At 50.8% G+C, this 19,248-nt stretch overlaps 1 protein-coding gene and 1 long non-coding RNA gene across 3 annotated transcripts in view; one reads left to right on the forward strand and one right to left on the reverse strand.

Annotated features, from left to right (window-relative positions):
* LOC119952875 (cAMP-specific 3',5'-cyclic phosphodiesterase 4C-like) overlaps positions 1-19,248 on the forward strand; it is a 392,881-nt gene that overhangs the window by 75,848 nt on the left and 297,785 nt on the right. The window lies entirely within an intron of this gene.
* LOC119952877 lies at positions 516-18,140 on the reverse strand. Its single transcript, XR_005457905.1, has 2 exons — positions 17,914-18,140; positions 516-643 (listed from the first exon to the last, which is right to left on the reverse strand). It is a non-coding gene; the product is annotated as an uncharacterized LOC119952877 (long non-coding RNA).

The following is a 19,248-nucleotide window of genomic DNA, read 5'->3' on the forward strand; positions in this document are numbered from 1 at the left end:
GCATACATGCTGGAATGAGGAATGATCAGATCATCAGTTTTAGTGATGTTGGTTGAGGGGTACATATTGACCAGCACACTGGTGGAACTGTCCATCCCTTCTTGGAATAGTGCCATGGAACCTTTTACCCCTACCTGAGAGGGCAGACGGGGCCTCGGTCTAATATCTCTGCAGCTCCGGCAGTACAGCACTCCCTCAGTACTGCGCTGGAAGCCTCGAGTTGGATTTTGCGCTCTGGAGAAGGGGGCTCGGATCAAGATCTATACTGACTCTGAGGCAGGAGGGAGTGCTTCTCTCTGAGTAGAATTGCCAACTTTGATTAAATGGAGGTTTCACCCCATGACTCGCCCCCATGCTCCAGCCATTATTCGGCCAACACATCCATCCTTGTGACGCACGGCCTTCCTCCACCAATTGGAAAGCAAAAAAAGACCAATTGGGTGATGCTTGACTTTCAGCTAAACAGCCTTTTCAGTCTTTATATATCTGGTAAGGAGAAATGTTCAAAGAAGATGACAAAATAAAACAATCTTTTTAATGGTTTTTCTCCAGAGCTGTGTCCCCGGAGATTGATCTTCAATTCCTGGAGACTCCTGGGCAATGCTGGAGGATTGGCATCCCTACCTCTGAGTCACAGCTGACACTGTAAAAACACACACAGAACATGCAGGGAAGGCGCCTTAAAAGTAATAATTAAAGTTACATTGGAGTGGCAACTGTGAGTGAGTCATAGCAATTTAAGATCTCTTGACTAATTCTCCCGATGTGAATCCTGGATGTGCCATAGAGACACACAGACCAGGAGCAAAAATAGAACAAAGAATTTCCCATGCTGGGCGACTCTGATGGATAGTGTCCTGGCAATGAATGTCTCGCAGTAAAGCCAGTCTTCATGGTACAAACTGAGAGCCATCTATTCAGGAATTTGGCGGGGAGAAGATGTGAGAGAAATTGCCTGACTGGAAGGGATTTAAAAATAGACTGCATCCTGTAACCAGGCCAAAAAAAAAACATTTGATAAATGGCTCGGGATATTTTGAAAAGTAAAACGCAAAAAACAAAATGGAGCGGATCAAGTCAGTCTGTTCTGCACAGGTTCTGTTTTTCCTTGGCACCACTTTCTCTTCAGAGTTCAATGGTCCACTTGATGCCAGAGACTTAGCAATTACAAAGAGTGTTATGTTAAAAGGTAGTTTGGTAAATAGGCAGCTGCAGACGATCAGGAGAGAGCGAGAGACTGGGAGATAATATTAAATAGCCTACCAAAAATGATGGCCAGAATGGACCATAGTGCCAACTACTGCCAGCAATGCGCCAACCCTCATTATTAAATCACCATAGAAGTATGGGAAAAGGTGTGGGCCATTCAGCCCCTCCAGTCTATACCACCATCTAGTAGGGCATGGCTTTCTGCCCTTCAACTCCATTTCATCAAAAAGGAGAAATGGGTCAAAATTTCTCAGGGGATCTTGCAGCGTCTGTGGAGAGGGAAATCGAGTTAACATTTCAGCTCGATGGCCTCTCATCAGAAAGACGTTTGAGAATGAGCAGTTTATAAACTCGTACAAAGCCAAGGAACAGGAAAGGGCTGTGATAGGGTGGAAGGCTGGAGAAATTGAATGACAACAAGGGTAATTAATGGTGCCCAGCAAGAGGAGATGGTAGCGAGATAAATAAAACAAAAAGATAGGTTCGAGAAATAGGCGTAAATGGCAACAGAATTATTGGCAGTGCCTTGTCTCTGAAAAAATAGGAGCAGTGATTAAGACCTCTCTTTTTCTCTCTCTCGTTCTCCTGCATTCATTTCCCACTCCCATTCTTCATCTTTCGCTATTACTCTCTTTCTCCTTGCCTCTCCTTTTCTCCCTTTTGTTCGGTTTCTCTGTTTAATCTCTCTCCCTTTCTCTCTCTCTTTTTGCATCTCTCCCCCTCCTGGCTCTCTCTCCATCCCTGTCTGTCTCTCGCATCTCTCCCTCCCGTTTTCAATCTTTCCCTCTCCATCAATCTCTCCCTTTTCTCGCTCCCTCCGATGTTTTCCCTTTTTATTGTCTCCAACCCTCCCCCAGCCAGAATTCAAGTAATTCCTAGCTTAGTTAAGTCAGCCGATCATATTGGAATGTGCTATATTTTGATAAATGTCCTGCCCAGATGTTCTGACGGTTTTCAATCTGTTCCTCTTGCGTCACTCTAGAATTTTCCCTGACAAAATTCCTGCATCTCTCAATGTATCATTTCTCTCCATCCACCCCCATTCTCCCTCCTTCTCCTTCCAACTACCTCTCTGTCACTGTGTGCGCTTGTCTGTCTCTCCTTTTCTTTGATTTCTCACTCTCTCTCTCTCTCTGACTGCCTTAACTACCAGTGGGTGAAAACAAAGAGAGAGAGAGAGAGAGAGAGAGCAAACAGAGAGGGAGGTAGAAGGAAGGAGGGAGAGAGAAATGAAAGAGGTGAGAGAGAAAAAAAAAAACATTGTAAAGAGTAATCTGAGAAAGGCCATTTGGTCGGAAGCCCGATCCTGCAGGTCAGGACCCCAAAAGATCTGGCACATCCACTCCACGATTACCTAATCTCTACTCCTTTCACTAGATGCCATCTCCTCCCCTACTGTTATAACCTTGCAGGAGGCCCAGGGATCTGCACCCTCAAGAGTCCCTGTGGCCTCACCTGAGTACGATTTACCTAGGTGAGGGGGCGGGGCGACCCCCTTTTCCTAGGACTGCTGGGACATAGATACCCTGGCCCGGGTGTGGGCCCGGCGAGGGGGACCCTTCGGGGAGTGGGAGATGTAACTAGGAAGGAAAATAAATCGTATACATCTACAGTCATCGCGTCCGAGTGGTCGCTTGCCCGAGCCAACCTTTCCATGTGCCTGACCCCTGCGGCCCTTCTGATTATTGTTCCTGCCTGACTTCCTCCTCTGCTTCTCTCCATTTCAGTTTTGTCATATTGACCTTTTGACACAAAGCTTTCATTCCCTCGACTGCAATGTAGGGGTCCACACTGGTTAGATACGTTCCTGGAGTTTGCAACGCAATAGGTTCCCGCACCCCACTGCCCCATTCTCACACCATTGGTCAACTGGACGCCTATCGTCATGGCATCCCATCTGCCCTTGACCAATTGAACAGACTTACTTGATGTTCTTTACCGTCAACTGTCACCAATATTTTTCTAACTGGTCATTGAAGGTGGGTAGATGGAGTTGAGATGCAGACCAACGCTGATAGGATAGAATGGTGCGAAGGTTTGAGGGGTTGAATGGCCTCGCCTTATTCCTATGTTCCCAGAGAGAGCAATGCTTGGAAGCTGAAACACGACCATCTTATGCTACGATGAGCAACATGAAAATAACTTCCCTCAGCCATTCACTCTACCATAACCGCACTCCGCATACCATTTAATGCTTTACTCCATTCCATCCGCCTCAATTTATGAATCATCATCTCTCCCAGTTAGTTAAGGCTGCTCACACACTCCATAATCATACCCGCCTGGCTATTTCAGTGTGGTTTCAAATCCAAGCATTCATCACCTCGAATTGCAATAAGATTGGTGCCCTTTCCCTCATTGTAAGCTTTTTCAATCATACAGTCAACACCAGAATCAAATGTTGATTCTATGTTTCATAGAATCATAGAATCCCTACAGTTCAGAAGGCGGCCATTCAGCCCTCTGAAGTACCATCCCACCCACGCCCATTCCCTGCCCTATCCCCTCAATCCCCACCTAACCTTTGGACACTACGGGGCAATTTAGCATGGCCCATCCACCTAACCTTCACATCCTGGACTGTGGCAGGAAACCGGAGCACCCAGAGGAAACCTCCGCAGATACTGGGTGAACATGCAAACTCCACACAGACAGTCACCCAAGGACGGAATTGAACCCGGGCCCCTGACGCTGTGAGGCAGCAGTGCGAACCGCTGTGCCACTGTGCCAGCCATAAAAGATAAATCATCATTGCAATGGCTGGGAATCGAACCCAGGTCAACTGCTTGGAGAGCAGCTAAGCTCATCACTACACCACCATCGCTTCACCTGTAGCCAACTTGTCACCATGTTCTCTCACCCTTCTGTTATGTCCTGTACGGCTGAGTGTTTTTGCAGTGTATCACTTTAGATGACCACTGACCTGACGTTTTATTGGCTTTTTCCCTCATTCTGTGATATCCATTCAGGTCACTGCAATCAGTAAAGGTTTAACCTTCTCAGCACTCAGTGCCACTGGTTGCTGTGATGGACACAGCTGTGTTATAACAATCTAGGGATTGAGAACGTCGCAGTATTTTTCTCAAGTTATTAAGATCTCCATTAGTTGGGGAGTTAATACTAACAGGCGTAGCCTAAAAAATAGAGGCAGAAATATCAGGAGTGAAATTGGAATCCATAGAATCCCTTCAGAGAAGCAGGCCATTCAGCTCATTTAGTCTGCACAACTCTCAGAAAGAGCACCCTATCTAGGCCAACTCCCTCGCCCTATCCCTGTAACCCACCTAACGCACATCTTTGGACACTACGGGGCAATTTAGCATGGCCAATCCACCTAACCTGCACATCTTTGGACAGTGGGAGGAAGGCCACGAAGGCACGGGGCCAACATGCAAACTCCACAAAGACAGGCAGCCAAGGCTGGAATTGAACACATTCTCCCCATGTCTGCGTGGGTTTCCGCCGGGTGCTCCGGAGTTCCCTCCTAACAGTGCAGGTTAGGTTGTGTGGCCAGCTCCCTTCCCCAGGTCTCCCTCTGCCTTCCATTGTTTGCCCTCTTCGTCCACCTCCTTGTCCCTCTGGTAACCTCGCTTTTCCCTTTGTTTTCATCCAAATTGCGATCACATTTTTTGTGTATCAAAGTATTTCCTAAGTTTACTTCTGAAAAGTCTGATTATTTTTGAGGCTATGCAGATAGTTAGTACTCTTTTAGTAACGTGAGGAAGCCAGCAGCAGTGGAACAAGGATTTACTGAACTACGTACAATACTCTCTGGCCACGACAATAACTCTCTCCCAATCCAGTCCCTGTTGAGACAACCAACAACTGCGGGCCCTGCTTGGGCTGGCTTTTATGTGTCACCTTTAACAAACTCCAGCCGGGTAACCTCCGCCCCCCCAACCTGGAAAGCTCGTACTTCGAGTCCGAATGGAAGGTCAACAATGGCTTCCCCGTGTTCCTCTGCCACCCTTGTTTGTCCTCTGTCTCTCTCCCATATCAGTTGTAACACTCTGTTTCTGTCTCCATCTAACTAGCAACGGAGTTTGGGACTGGGCTAGACCAGGAAAGGGGCTGCCATTTTCCCTCCCCTGAAGGACATTGGGCGGGATGGATTCTCTCAGCCCGGGGCCGGGCTGGAGAATTGCCGCGACCGACGCGAATTGCGCCACGCCGCCCCGAAGCCGGGACGCGATTCTCCGGAGAGTGGAGAACGGGCGCCATTGGCACCGCCGCGGTTGGTGCGGCGACGGGGCCCCCCAGCGACCGTACAAAAAAACCCAAGTCCCGCCGGTGCCTTTCTAACCTGGTCTTACCCGGCGGAACCTGAGCGTCAAAGGATCCAGGGACGGCCTGTGGGAGGGGAGGGGGTGTCCGACCCCATGGTGGACCTACGCTGTGGCCTGGCCTGCGATCGGGGCCCACCGATCAGCAGGATGGCATCTCGGGCTGCGGGCCTCCTTTGTTCCGCGCCGGTCCCTGTAGCCCTACGCCATATTGTGTCGGGGCTGGCGCGGAGAAGGGAGGCACCGCGCATGCACGGAAATCACGCCGGTCCCACTGCACTGCGCAGACCCACGGCGCCCAATTGACGCCGGGATCGGCAGCTGGAGCGGCGTGGGTCGCTCCAGTGCCGTGCTGGCCCCCTGTAGGGGTCAGAATTGCTGATCTTGAGGTCATGTTGACGCCGTCGGGAAACGCAACGGCGTTTACGACGGCGCCAACACTTAGCCTCAGGATCAGAGAATCCCGCCCCCTAGTTCTTAATTTTTTTCACCACACCTCTCAGATTTCATGAGAATTGCTGATGTGAAAATTAATTTCAGTTTCTCACGAAGGGATGTCAGCTCTCAGCTTCTTAATGTCTCGCCTAGTTCCAGAACCACTGAGCTGTTACTGTTACTGATACAAGGAAAGGCTCCCGTATTCACGGTGCGAGAGCCCCCAGTTTGGGAAGCACCTAATATCACTCTGACAGATCTTTCAGATCGCACATCAAACCGAGATTCCATCTGCCTTTCCTGTGAACTTTGGAGGATGAGCAGGGGAGTTTTCCCCAGTGTCCTGGTATTTATCACTTGGCCAACATCATTTAAAAACAATATCACCTCTGTCCTTTCATTGCTGTTTGTGGGAGCTTGCTGTGCACAGATTAGTTGCCGTGTTTCCTACATTAGAACAGTGACACTTCAAAAGTACTTGATCAACTGAGAAGAGGTTTGAGACTTCCTGAGGTCATAAATATATTAATGCTAAACCTTTTCTGCAAAGCTGCTCTGGTATCAGAAATAATTTGCGCACAAGTGGCATTGTCCTCACTGCCTTTTACTAACGATGGGGAATTTAACAGGGCAAATGTTCGAATAGAGCGACCTATTGAATGGGGGGGGGGGTGTAACAGAGGGCAGGGTTTCCAGGTTTCACTGAGTTTGGGAATGGGGACGGACATGATTCCCGTTGCCGGGGAGTCAGTGCTATAGGCAGGCATACATGCTCTCTCTGCCTGTCTGGGTGAGACTCCGTCAACAGATTCTTCATCCACAGTGGTCGTCTGGCTTTTTTTTCTGCTTTTTATTTATATAGATATATAGAATTTACAGTGCAGAAGGAGGCCATTCGGCCCATCGAGTCTGCACCGGCTCTTGGAAAGAGCACCCTACCCAAGGTCAACACCTCCACCCTATCCCCACAACCCAATAACCCCTCCCAACACTAAGGGCAATTTTGGACACTAAGGGCAATTTATCGTGGCCAATCCACCTAACTATGGTTGATGTCATAATATACACACCAGTATATCATGGTGCAGACACGCACTGATTGACACACAGCAAGACCAATCAACACACACAACACCGCAGCCACTCACCAGTTAGAGCACACTCACTGTAAAGACAGAGGGCACCAGTTTTCCCGCTCATTCGGGATGCAGCCTCCAAGAAGGACAGAGCTCACAGCTAGTAGCACAGATCTTTACCATGTGCTGAGAGCATAGACTGGTTAGGATAGGCATAGGTCTTTAGTTTAATCTAATATAGTGTCGACCCACAGTGAAAGTATGTTCAACAGTTTCTCACTTAATAAAATAGTGTTGTACAATTTCAAGTGTTGGTACCCTGTATGTGTTACTGCTGAAATAAATGCAGTCTCCACAGATCCAGACTACCCAACACACCATGGTACCAGTATGTGATGTTAGAACTTCTTAGACCTACCTGCAAGTGATCGGCCTTCCACCAGTATACAGCCATCCTGCAAAATGGACAGCGTCCGCCCACCACCGCCGCTCCGCATCACCGGTAACCTCGGGGCCAACTGGAAGATCTTCAAACAACGTTTCCAGCTTTACCTTGAAGCCACAGACCTGGAAGCTGCTTTAGACGCCAGGAAGATTTCTCTCTTCCTCTCCACGACCGGGGACCACGCCATCCACATCTTCAACTCTTTCACCGTTGCTGATGGTGAAGACAAATCAAAATTCAAGACGGTCCTCCTCAAATTTGACAGTCACTGCGACATCGAGGTGAATGAAAGTTTTGAGCGCTATGTCTTCCAACAGCGTTTGCAGGGTAAGGATGCACCTTTCCAGTCCTTTCTCACCCACCTCCGCATCCTTGCGCAGTCCTGTAATTACGGATCCACCTCCAACTCCATGATACGCGACCACATCGTTTTCGGTGTTCAGTCGGACTCCCTACGCCAGCAGCTCCTCAAGGTTAAGCAGCTCACCCTCGCGATTGCCATCGAGACCTGCATGCTGCACGAACACGCCACTAATCGGTATTCACACATCCAAGCGGCTGAAACGGCGCGGCAAGGTCCCCATGAGGCAGAATGGGTCCAAGCAATCAAGCAACTCAAGGGCCTCAGCCTGGATGAGGGCAGCCATTTCGCGCGCTTTTCGCAGCCTCCCGCGCATGCGCGCACTGAACGAGGGGACGGCGACGATCGAACTGCGCAGGCGCGCACCAGTACGACCGCGCATGCGCGGTGGCTCAGTGAGCGTACTGACGCAACAACGTGCGGCAACTGTGGCTCCGCCCACTTAAAGCGGCAATGTCCTTCAAAATCCCGACGCTGCCTACAATGTGGCAAACTTGGCCACTATGCTGCTTTATGCAGGTCTACTCAGCCTGCCAACTCTCGTCGCTCCAGCCAGCCACGCAGGGATGTCCGCGCCATCCAACCCACGGTCACCGAACCAGACTCTGACCTGCTGCCTGACATTGATACCGAGGACCCAAAGGCACCTTTCCGAGTCGGTATCATTACCAAACACAGGGTTCACCCGAAGCAAAAAGTCCATCCTCTACTGGTACACAGCATTGATCTGGACGATGAGTGGTGTGCCACACTCACGGTCAACCGATCCCGAATCTGATTCCGCCTGGACACCGGCGCCTCCGCCAATCTCATTGCGCGGTCTGACCTCCAAAGCCTTCATGTCAAGCCAGCCATCCTGCCATCAGCCTGCCAGCTATTAGATTATAATGGCAATGCCATTGCTGCCAGTGGCTCATGCCAACTTGAAGTGGTGCGCAGGTCACTTAAAGCCTTCCTTCCCTTTGAAATAGTGGGATCCTCAAAAGCCTCCCTGCTTGGTGCGCAGGCATGCAAGCTATTGAACCTAGTCCAGAGGGTTCACTCCCTCTCTCCTGCTGACGCGTCTGCCTCTCAGGACACTGATTTTAGGGCGCAGCTCGACGCCATTATTAACCAATACCACGATGTTTCTAAGGGCATGGGCACGCTCCCGTACACCTACAAGATTTTATTGAAACCGAATGCCACGCCTGTGGTTCATGCACCTCGCAGGGTGCCAGTGCCCCTTAAAGACCGCCTCAAGCAGCAGCTGCAGGACCTCCAGGACCAAGGAGTGATTTCCAGAGTCACGGAACCGGCCGACTGGGTCAGTTCCATGGTATGCGTAAAAAAACCTTCCGGCGAACTGAGAATATGCATTGATCCCAAGGACCTCAACTGCAATATTATGAGAGACCACTATCCCATTCCCAAGAGCGAAGAGCTCACCTATTAGATGGCTCACGCCAAGTTCTTTACCAAACTAGATGCCTCAAAGGGATTCTGGCAAATCCAGCTCGATGAATCCAGCAGGAAACTCTGCTCGTTTAATACCCACTTTGGAAGATATTGCTACAACAGGATGTCGTTTGGGGTCATCTCCGCATCAGAAGTGTTACATAGGATTATGGAACAGATGATGGAAGGTATTGAAGGCATTCGCGTCTATGTCAATGACATAATCGTCTGGTCCACCACCCCGCAGGAGCACGTTAATCGCTCCAGCGCGTCTTCAGACGGATACATCAGCATGGCCTCCACCTCAACAGGGCCAAATGCTCCTCTGGTCAAACAGAAATTAAATTCCTCGGAGACCACATCTCCCAGTTGGGTCTGCAGCCAGATGCGGACAAGGTAGCTGCCATTAAGGCCACGAAGACACCGGAGGACAAGAAGGCGGTCCTCCGCTTTTTGGGCATGGTCAACGTTTTAGGGAAATTCATCCCTAACCTCGCCTCTCACACCACGGTTCTCAGGAACCTGGTCAGGAAAATGACGGACTTCCAATGGCTCCCTGCCCACGAACATGAATGGAGGGAACTCAAGGCAAAGCTGACCACGGCCCCGGTCTTAGCTTTTTTTGACCCAGCCAAGGAGACCAAAATTTCTACAGATGCCAGTCAATCCGGCATTGGAGCAGTAGCTGCTTCAACGTGATGAGGCCTAATCATGGGCCTCCGTTGCATACGCGTTGCATGCAATGACCCCCACCTAACAGCGTTATGCGCAGATTGAAAAGGAGTGCCTGGGCCTTCTGACCGGAGTCGTTAAATTCCATGATTATGTCTACGGACTCCCTCAGTTCACCGTCAAGACAGACCATAGACTGCTGGTCAATATCATACAAGACGACCTGAACGACATGACACCTCGCCTCCAGCGTATTCTTTTCAAGCTCCGGCAATACAACTTCCAGCTGGTATACACCCCGGGCAAGGAACTCATCGTTGCTGACGCTCTCTCCCGGTCTGTCACCACTCCATGTGACCCAGCGGGATTTGTCTGCCAGGTTGATGCCCATGTCGCATTCGCTGCCTCCAATCTACCTGCCTCGGATGAACGCCTCGTCCAAATTTGTCGCGAGACGGCTGCCGACCCCTTGCTCCAACGTGTTATGCGCCACCTAATGGACGAGTGGCTCAAGGGCCAATGCCCTCAGTTCTATAATGTCAGAGATGATCTGGCGGTAGTAGACGGGGTTCTTCTAAAACTGGACCGCATTGTCATCCCGCATAGCATGCGCCAGCTTGCAGCTACATGAGGGCCACCTGGGAGTGGAGAAGTGCCGCTGACGGGCCCGAGAGGCAGTGTACTGGTCTGGCATTAATGAGGACATAGCTAACACCGTGCTCAACTGCCCCACTTGTCAGCGATTCCAGCCGGCCCAACCACGTGAAACCCTGCAGCCCCATGGGTTGATCACGTCACCCTGGACCAAGGTGGGCATCGACCTGTTCCATGCACTTGGTCGAGACTATGTCTTAATCGTGGACTACTTCTCGAATTACCCGGAGGTGATACGGTTACATGACCTCACCTCGACTGCAGTCATTCGTGCATGTAAAGAAACCTTTGCTCGACACGGCATCCTGCTCACGGTCATGTCTGACAATGGCCCCTGCTTCGCCAGCCAAGAATGGTCCAACTTTGCCAGGCAGTACAATTTTGCCCATGTCACGTTCAGTCCCCTGTACCCCCAATCCAAAGGCAAAGCAGAGAAGGGAGTACATATAGTCAAAAGGCTCCTATGCAAGGCTGCCGATGCTGGGTCTGATTTCTACCTTGCCTTGCTGGCCTACCGATCCGCCCCCTTGCCCACTGGCCTGTCGTCAGCTCAACTACTCATGAATCGCATGCTGAGGACGACGGTGCCGTCCATCCATGTCCCAGACCTCGACCACATTCCGGTCCTTCGCTGGATGCAGCTGTCTCGTGCCCAGCACAGGGCGACCTATGACTCCCGTCCAACTGATCTCCCTGCTCTGGCTCCCGATGACAACGTCCACGTCCATCTTCCGGATGGTGGCTGGTCTGCAACCGCTGTTGTCCTCCGACAAGTGGCCCCCCCGCTCGTTCCTTGTTCGTCTACCGGATGGCTCTCTTCTGCGCCGCAATCGACGTGCACTTCATCTCATTCCACGCTCGCCACGCCATCATGACGACCCTGCCATGGACTTTGCAGAGCTCCCCGTCGCTCTGCCACCCTCTGACTCTGACGCAGTCCAGCCCGCTCCTGAACCAGCGGCTCTCGACCCACCCTTGAGGCGGTCAACCAGAATTCGTCGCCCACGTCAGAGGCTAGATTTATGAACTTTTCGAATTTATAGACTCTCTGAAGTGTTTCGTAGCTTTGTTTGATCGATCCCCTGGTTTGTATATAATGTTGCTCTAGTTATTATTTTGTTGCTTACTGTTTATCTGCACCAGACACCTTCCCATGTAAATAGCTAGTTCTTATGTACATAGTCTTGTAAATATGCCTTCGCACTCCACACGTAGTTAGGAACATTCTCACCACACATTATGTATTACCATAACCACACATTTTTACATAAAAGGGGAGGATGTCATAATATACACACCAGTATATCATGGTGCAGACACACACTGATTGACACACAGCAAGACCAATCAACGCACACAACACCGCAGCCAATCACCAGTTAGAGCACCAGTTTTCCCGCTCATTTGGGATGCAGCCTCTAAGAAGGACAGAGCTCACAGCTTGTAGCACAGATCTTTACCATGTACTGAGAGCATAGACTGGCTAGGATAGGCATAGGTCTTTAGTTTAATCTAACATAGTGTCGACCCACAGTGAAAGTATGTTCAACAGTTTCTAGCTTAATAAAATAGTGTTGTACTATTTTCAACTGTTGGTAGCCTGTATGTGTTACTGCTGAGGTAAGCACAGTCTCCACAGATCCAGAGTACCCAACACATCAGTTGAAACTCCCTATTGTTGATCGTTCTTTGGAATTTGCTGCTCCTCTGAAGCTAGAAAGCCTCTGATAGGTCCCCACCACCCCTGCTGCCTTTAATTGGACAGGGATCGTGCCTCAATCCTAGTTAAGGGGCAACTGTTACAACTGAGAGTCTTATACTGAGGGACAGTGTGAGAGAGAGTGTTATAACTGAGAGTCTGATACTGAGGGACAGTGTGACAGAGAGAGTGTTATAACTGAGAGTCTGATACTGAGGGACAGTGTGTGAGAGAGAGTGTTATAACTGAGAGTCTGATACTGAGGGACAGTGTAAGAGAGAGTGAAATAACTGAGAGTCTGATACTGAGGGACAGTGTGAGAGAGAGTGTTATAACTGAGAGTCTGATACTGAGTAAAGTGTGAGAGAGTGTGTTATAACTGAGAGTCTGATACTGAGGGACAGTATGACAGAGTGTTATTACAGAGTCTGATGCTGAGGGACAGTGTGTCAGAGAGTGTTACAACTGAGAGTCTTATACTGAGGGACAGTGTAACAGAGAGAGTGTTATAACTGAGAGTCTGATACTGAGGGACAATATGAGAGAGTGTTATAACGGGCTGAGGGACAGTGTGAGAGAGAGTGTTAACACTGAGAGCCTTATACTGACGGACAGTGAATGTGATATTTCCAAGAGGAAACAACGGGGCAGCACAGTTACACAGTGGTTAGCACCGTTGCTTCACATTGCAAGGATCCCAGGTTCTATTCCCGGTTTGGGTCACTGTCTGTGCGGAGTCTGCAGGTTCTCCCTGTGTCTCTGTGGGTTTCCTCCAGGTGCTCCGGTTTCCTCCCACAAGTCCCGAAAGACGTGCTTGTTAGGTGAATTGGGCATTCTGAATTCTACCTCCGTGTACCCGAACAGGCGCCGGTGTGTGGCAACTAGGGGATTTTCACAGTAACTTCATTGCAGTGTTAATGTAAGCCTACTTGTGTCAAGAAAGATTATTATTATATTAAGTCCCCTAGTGAGCATAAAAAAAGTGAGAGCAATTTAGAATAAAACAAAAAGAACAGCGAGGGTTCACAATGGAAAGCAGAGGGACAAGGAGGTGACCGAAGAGGGCGAATAATGCAAGGCAGAAGGAAGACCTGGGGAAGGAAACTGACTATTCAACACGATTTGTGGAGACCAGTACCAAACGGCACTCGCCCCAGGCCTCTGAGGCGAAGGGGTTGAATCCCAAAGCCTCAGGTACCTCAGGAATCGGCACGAGAGTAAAGCTTACTGCCTCGCTCAAATATGTAGATTTGCCAAAAAGTGATCCTGCCCATTGTGGGCGGGATTCACATGGCAACGTCCCGCGAAATTGCGTTGAATCTTGCGAGGCAGTATGAGCCGATAGATCCCAGGGGCGGGCTCTTCCTGGCTTTCAATGGCCACACTGCGCCGCAGTGAGCTGACCTTCGGCCGCAGCATGGCCGTTGGGTCGCGCCCAGTGTAACAGAGAGATACTGAGGGACAGTGTAACAGAGAGAGTGTTGGAGAGTGACGTGTGTTATCTGTTGGCATTATTTCTGTTTCCATTATTTCCATATGTTTTAGGGAACCGATTCAAATTGTTTTCCAATCATCACTCAGAATTCTGGCTGTTATCCATTTGGATATGTGAGCTTTATTTTCCTTTCTTACTGTCGCTAGGCAGCCAGATTGCTGGTTGAAGATGACCAAAGACTTGGGGAGGTTTGAAGGAGTGTCTTTGAGGAGGAGAGAGCAAGGTTGAGAGACAGAGAGGTTCAGGGTGGGAATTTCAGAGCTTAGGTCCCAGACACCTGAAGTCACAGCAACCAAAGGCAGAGGAATTAAAATCAGGACTTCAAGGGGCCAGAATTGGAGGAGCAGAGGGATCTCAGAGGATTGCAAGACTGGAGGAGGTTACAGAAATAGGATGGGGAAGATGAAGCCATTGTGGATTGGAAAAGGAGGGTAAGAGTTTTATAATTGTAGCATGGAGAGGGCGCTGATATAGATCAGTGCCGAGAAACCTTTGGAATGGTAAAGTCAAAAGGCAGGGGTGAGGATTTCTGCAGTCGATGAGCTGAGGAACTTCCACTATATCAGAGCTGCATCTTTGACAGACTGCCCAGACTCACTGGCCCTTTTGAATGTGGAACAAAGTGGCTGATATAGATTTATTGCTGTGTGATTAAGTCATGTTTCATACTAATTAATTCAAATTCAAAGAGATTAGATTAGGGACTCTGAGCATTGGAAGAGCTAACTTTCCACTGATAAGTTGTTGGAGAGATCTGACTGTTGCTCAGGAAATTTATCATCTATGTTCCCAGCCGCAGCACCTCTAGGGAGTTCATTGAAATTCCACTTGATTAAAATGGAAATGATCGAGGACAGAAGGATGAAATTTATTGATAAATATCTCGCAATGCAGCAGCTTTGCATCCCAGGCGCTCTTTGCTCCTTCCTGTCCCCATGTTCTTCTGCTCGAATCCTGAGCTGAAAGAGAGAATGTCATCAAAGCTATTCGAATGCAGAAGGAGTCATGGCCAGATTCAGAGCCCATGCCCTCTTGGAATTGTGATTGGAGGTAGGAATCCGGAGTCCATCCACTCCTCAGCCCACATGGCCTTGTTGTCTTATCTCTGCATGTGGGATCTTGCTGTGCACAATTTGGCACGTTTCTCAGCCTTCAGCAGCACAGTAGCCCTTAGGGGCTGGTTTAGCACAGGGCTAAATTGTTGGCTTTGAAAGCAGACCAAGGCAGGCCAGTAGCACGGTTCAATTCCTGTACCAGCCTCCCTGAACAGACGCCGGAATGTGGTGACTAGGGGCTTTTCACAGTAACTTAATTTGAAGCCTACTTGTGACAATAAGCGATTTTCATTTTCAGTGGTTAGCACTATGGCTTCACAGCTCAAGGGTCCCAGGTCGATTCCCGGCTTTGGCCACTGTTTGTGCAGAATCTGCATGTTCTCCCCGTGTCTGCGTGGGCTTTCCTCCGGTTTCCTCCCACAAGTCCCGAAGGACTTGTTAGGTGAATTGGATATTCTGAATTCCCAACAGGTGCCGGAATGTGGTGACTAGGGGCTTTTCACAGTACCTTCATTGCAGTGTTAATGTAAGCCTACTTGTGACAATAAAGATTAATTTTTTTAAATGTAAAATTTTCGTGCACTTCCCCACTGAGAGGAATGGTGTAGTAATCCACGGGAGGCAGGAGTTCTGTCACCACACCAATATTTATTTACAATAACGATATTACAGAAGCAGCTACAAACAGTGCTGCTATCAGTCCAGTCAACTTAAGACTGGCTCACAAAGCCTACACAGGTGCTTATATGGGCCCCCTCAATGAGCTATCATTGAGGGAGTTCATACTCCAATTGGCCAACCAATAAAGCCAATTGGAGTTCATTACAAATGGAAAGGCTACATTTAATTTCCTGTCCCTGGGCTGGGTTTAGCGCACCGACACCTGCTCACCGTATGTAAACATTCAAGGGTCAGTTGAACTTGTTAAAAAGTCAGCCAACCCAGATCATATGCTGCCCACACCATGATACATTTGACAGTGGGGTGGGAGTGGGCAGGCCATCTTTTTAAAAATCCTTTTTTGAAAGATGGGAAGGGGAATACAATCTTGGGGGGGGGGGGGGGGTGTTGCCCTTTATGCATTGGGGTGCAGCCCCCCTCTAAGATAATACCCACCCCTTTCTTCCTACACATCTGATAAATAAAACACACCGCACCCCCCCCCCCCCCCCCCCCCCCCCCCCAAATCTCTTGCAATTCCAGAAACAGCCACTAACGGGATCTTGGCGCTGTCAGGACTGCTGGGACGATTGGCTGGCATTTCCTGAGGGCGGGAGCTGGCCTCCTCAGTGAAGGGCCGAAGTACAATTGGCAGCCTATTTAGCTCGCCTGTACCGGGCTATGGCTGCGGGGTGGCTGGCGTGAGGTGAGTTGTCCCCACGCTGACTTTGCTTTGAGTCGGGGCGAGCCGTCCACCTTGCTCACCTCGCCCCCACCCCTGTCCCCTCCATGACCACCCCCACCACTGTAATATGCTGGCCCATGTGTGGATCTGAACCATGTTCCCAGGATTGGCAAGCCTGTCAGTATTGAGTCAGCTGGTGTTAGCTGAGGTGAAACTACTATTGTCCAATCATCTTAAAGACAAAACGAAGCCATTTGGCCCATTGTATTTGTACTGACCCGTTGAAAGAGCTAATCAATTAGCCACACTCTCTCCCCGGACCCCTGCAATTTTTTTCCCCTTCAAGTATTTTAAAGTTATAATTAAATCAGCTTCCACTGCCCATTCAGGCAGCACATTCAGATCACAACAACCAATTGCATAAAACATTATCTTCATTGCACCCAATGGATCTTTTGCCGTTTATCCTCAATCTGCGTCCCTCTGGTTACAAAGACATCCTGCCTTTGGAAGCAGGTCTCACAATGTTTTCCGCTATTTGACCCATTCCAAGTCAGCACAAGCCATTTCCCCTCCGAGTGAGCAAGAGTCCCGATCACATTTGCCGTCGCCATTTGCCATGTCCCTTCAATCTCCACTTCTCCTTCATCTCCCTATCTATCCGCTTTCATCTTGAATGTTGATGTAAACACAGGAAAGTGAATTCCAAAAACCCCACAACTTGCTGTGTGCCGATGTCCCTCCTGCTCTCTGTTCCAAATCTCTTAAATCAATCTTGAGCGTACGGCACATAAACAGGATATCCAGTCGAGCTGCTGGCGTTTATGCCCGACCCAAGCCTCCTCCCACCCCATCAACGTAAACACCAATTCCTTTCACCCTCAAGTGTTTATCCAGCTTCTCTTAAATGCATCTCCAGTATTCACCTCAACAGGGTAGCTCAGTGGGTAGCACTGTTGTTTCACAACACCAGCGTCCCAGGTTCAATTCCCAGCTTGGGTCACTGTCTGTGTGGAGTCTGTACACTCTCCCCGTGTCTGCGTGGGTTTCCTCTTTGTGCTCCAGTTTCCTCCCACAAGTCCCGAAAGACATGCTGTTAGGTGAATTGGACATTCTGAATTCTCCCTCTGTGTACCCGAACAGGCGCCGCCGGAGTGTGGCGATTGGGGGATTTTCACAGTAACTTCATTGCAGTGTTAATGTGAGCCTACCTGTGACAATAAAGATTATTACAAAAAAACCTGACCGAGTAAATGAGGGAGGAAGCGGTTGGAGGGAATCATGGAATACTGACAGCACAGGAGGCCATTCAGCCCATTGCTTCTGTGCTGGGGCTCTGAAAGAGCAATTCATCTCGCCCACCTTTTCCAGAGAGATGCTGGGATCTGCTCAGCTCCCACATTCATTGCTGTTCGTATATATTTGATGCTTTAATCTGTCCTGTTATTTTATTTATTAATGTTTGTTTGAGGTTTCAAGGTGCCCACTCAGAAAGAAATAGTCACACCCAGTTCCAGACATTGACCACCTTCAGTGTTCAATGTTGCCCCTGTGGCTATAATAACATTGTTCAGAGGCTGTACTCCATTATTTGTGAAAATATGATTTTTCAACGTTCAACTGACTGGAAATTTTGCAGTTTGACCTGAGACAGAACAAAGTGCTTCAGAATGCAAGGCCAGGTTGTGGGGTGAAGGTGAAAAATAAACAAATCATTCTGAGGGGTGGGGGAAGAGGGAGACATTACCTATAATTCAGACACCTATCCAAACTCGGAGCTGGGTCCAGGAAGGTACATTGGCCGCGATGCAACGGCCCCGTTAACCAAGGACGCATATCCCATAATGGCTGCTGAATCGGCCGAGTGGCCAAACACGGTTTGTGGTAGTGAGATGGCCGAATGCGATTGACCCGGCCAGTGATAGAATCAGGATCATATCCATGTTCTTGCCTCGGCCTTGACGCCGCCCGAGCTTCCCGCCCAACCGCTGTTACGTGACACTGGCGCCAACCGCTCCTGATTTTCAAACTGGAAAACTCGTTGAGAGGCGGGGCGGGGTCGCAGAGGTAAGTGCAGCCCCCAGGTGGTTAGGGCCATGTCTGGACACTGTCCCCTGACAGTGGTGGGGCTGGGGGATTGGGGGGGATGATATATGGGGGGGGATGATTTGGGGGGATGATTGGGGGGGGGGGGGATGATTGGGGGGGGGGGGGAGGGTAGGGGGGGGGGGGGGCTGGGGGATGATTGGGGGGGGGGGCTGGGGGATGATTGGGGGGGGGGCTGGGGGATGATTGGGGGGGGGGGGGCTGGGGGATGATTGGGGGGGGGGCTGGGGGATGATTGGGGGGGGGGGCTGGGGGATGATTGGGGGGGGGGCTGGGGGATGATTGGGGGGGGCTGGGGGATGATTGGGGGGGGGCTGGGGGATGATTGGGGGGGCTGGGGGATGATTGGGGGGGGGGGCTGGGGGATGATTGGGGGGGGGGCTGGGGGATGATTGGGGGGGGGCTGGGGGATGATTGGGGGGGGCTGGGGGATGATGGGGGGGCTGGGGGATGATTGGGGGGGGGGCTGGGGGATGATTGGGGGGGGGGGCTGGGGGATGATTGGGGGGGGGGCTGGGGGATGATTGGGGGGGGCTGGGGGATGATGGGGGGAGATGATATGGGGGGGCTGGGGGAGGATGAGGGGGGGGCTGGGGGAGGATGAGGGGGGGGGGGGCTGGGGGAGGATGACGGGGGGGGGGGCTGGGGGAGGATGACGGGGGGGGGGGGGGCTGGGGGAGGATGACGGGGGGGGGGGGGGCTGGGGGAGGATGACGGGGGGGGGGCTGGGGGAGGATGACGGGGGGGGGGGGCTGGGGGAGGATGACGGGGGGGGGGCTGGGGAGGATGACGGGGGGGGGGCTGGGGGAGGATGACGGGGGGGGGGCTGGGGGAGGATGACGGGGGGGGGGCTGGGGGAGGATGACGGGGGGGGGGGCTGGGGGAGGATGACGGGGGGGGGGCTGGGGGAGGATGACGGGGGGGGCTGGGGGAGGATGACGGGGGGGGGGCTGGGGGAGGATGACGGGGGGGGGGC

The sequence above is a fragment of the Scyliorhinus canicula genome, chromosome 18 (assembly GCF_902713615.1).
Source record: "Scyliorhinus canicula chromosome 18, sScyCan1.1, whole genome shotgun sequence".
In the NCBI taxonomy this organism is placed as follows: Eukaryota; Metazoa; Chordata; class Chondrichthyes; order Carcharhiniformes; family Scyliorhinidae; genus Scyliorhinus; species Scyliorhinus canicula.